A 2,371-nucleotide genomic window follows, 5' to 3' on the forward strand; every position below is an offset into this window, starting at 1 on the left:
ATTGAGCTCTGTGTAAGGCTTTGTGTTGGACATGGAGCCTACTTAAAATTCTCCTTCTCCTTCCCCAACTCTTGTGTACTTTCTCTCTCACTCTCAAAAAACTTTTTTACTCTCTTGTACCACTGGTAGGAATGCAAACTGGTGCAACCACTCTGGAGAACAATATGGAGGTTCCTCAAAAAACTAAAAATAGAACTACCCTGTGGTCCAGTAATTGCACTATTAGGTATTTACCCAAAGGATGCAAAAATACAGATTTGAAGGGGTACAGGCACCCAATGTTAATAACAGCATTATCAACAATAGCCAAACTATAGAGAGAGTCCAAATGTCCAACAACAAATTAAGGGATAAAGAAGTTATGATATATATATATATATATATATATATATATATGAAATACATATACAATGGAATATTACTCCACCATCAAAAAGAGCTAGAGAGTATTATGCTAAGCAAAATAAGTCAGTAGAGAAAGGCAAATACCATATGATTTCACTCATATGTAATTTAAGAAACGAAACAACATATAGGAAGGTGGGGAGAGAAGAGAGGGAACAAACAACAAGAGACTCTTAACAATAGAAAACAAACTGAAAGTTGCTGGTGGGGAGGTGGGTATGGGGATGGGCTAGATAATTGAAGGGCATTAAGGACGACACTTGTTATGATGAGCACTGGGTGTTGTATGTAAGTGATGATTCACTGAGTTCTACTTCTGAAACCAACATTGCACTGTATGTTAACTAACTAAAATTTAAATGAAAAAAGAAAAGAAAAAAAATATCTCTTTGAGTGTTTTGACAGGTGTCAAGGCTCCTGGGAGGAGGTGATGGGCTGGGTGGGTACTAGGGGCTCAGTGCAAGCCAGACACCACTACACCCTGAACAGACTGAATCTTGACTCTGGATCTGTTCTGTGAAGCAAAGTTCAGGGAGTTAGTACCCTGGAGTGTGTTCTTGAAGCCGGCCTAGGGTGGCGAGTGGTCCTGATGACACCCGATGGGTGAGCAGCACCCCCAGTACCAGTTCCTCAGGCCAGACAACTACCAGCCCGGTTGCAGCCATGTGGACTTGGGGCCACAGTTCCGCACGTACTTCATCCATCCTGATGAGTGGGCTGACTTCTCCGGGCCTCGGGGCCAGTAGGAAGTTCCAACTACAGAGCATCACAGAGGCTTCACAAACTGGCTAAGTCCTGTGTCTAGGAGCTGGAGGTCCCGGGACCTTGGACCCCATCCCCATTGTATTCTGCTTCATTGATGAATTGGGAACAGCTGTCCAGAAGAGGAACATATGCCATGGAGACTTTCACTCACTCTTAGAATGGTTCCATCCACTCTATCTACTTAACAAGAAAAATGGCTTCAAACACAGCATTTTGTCAGTGTGAGAACAGTCCCAGGTTTTACCAGAGACTTAACTTGTTGGTCTGATGGAGAATGAGAATGTCCTAATACTTATTGGAACTCTACAAATTTTCTTTCTTGGCTCTTCAATGATAACCCTGTCAAGGATGAAGGTCAATGACCCATGGGGTTGGAAACGCTCCTGTTACCATGGATGTTACTACAATTGTCAAGACAAATTCAACCTAGGAGATTACTAGATCACAAGTGGGAGATGTGTACCACCATCCACAAGGCTTCCTGGAATTATCATTGTGACGGGGCTGTATCTTTACATTCCAAGTGACTCTGATACCATTTCAGCAATGGTTTAGACAGGAGGTTTGGGAAGCAACTATCTTCTCAGTGTTGAACCAACAAAAGATGGACTGATTGTTCCCATCTTCCAAGAAAGTCTTCTTGCTGCTGGCAAGTGGTTGACCATCAATGGGGAGGTATCTATGCATCTAAACCATGGAGGGCACAATGGGAAAGAACACAGTGTCCCTCAAAAGGATCAGCTATGTATGCCATTTTACTGCATTGATAAAAAAAAATGGAGTCTTCAACCTTCAATCCCTCAAGTAATCAAGACTACAAAGTAAAGGTGCTGGGAATTCAAGAAGATCTGGAGTGGTCCACAGATCTGGATAAAGTTTTCCTCATTTTTCTGACCTCATTTTTTTGCTCTCCCAGTTGAGTTTGAAGCTGGTCATTGGAGCTCAAGAAGAGAGGGAACCTGTCTTGTATAGCACCATCAGTGTCATAAACTAACTTGTCTTCCCTATCCAGAGATGTTTTTTCCCAACACATTTTAATCAAAGAAACTGAGAGTATTACATTGATGTCTTAATGGACCAAGTATCTGAGCTCCAATGATAGCATTACTCACTCTGGGCAGCAAAAGAAAGGACTCAACAATTAAGCTCTGAGTTCATCCATTGATTCCTACTTTTGGAAATTATCTAAATGGAAACTTCT

General features: G+C 41.9%; 1 pseudogene; it reads left to right on the forward strand.

Moving 5' to 3' along the window:
• Window positions 1–1,004: 1,004 nt before the first annotated feature.
• LOC115286994 lies at window positions 1,005–2,090 on the forward strand (annotated as a pseudogene).
• The last annotated feature ends 281 nt before the right edge of the window (window positions 2,091–2,371 follow it).

The sequence above is a fragment of the Suricata suricatta genome, chromosome 3 (genome assembly GCF_006229205.1).
Source record: "Suricata suricatta isolate VVHF042 chromosome 3, meerkat_22Aug2017_6uvM2_HiC, whole genome shotgun sequence".
In the NCBI taxonomy this organism is placed as follows: Eukaryota; Metazoa; Chordata; class Mammalia; order Carnivora; family Herpestidae; genus Suricata; species Suricata suricatta.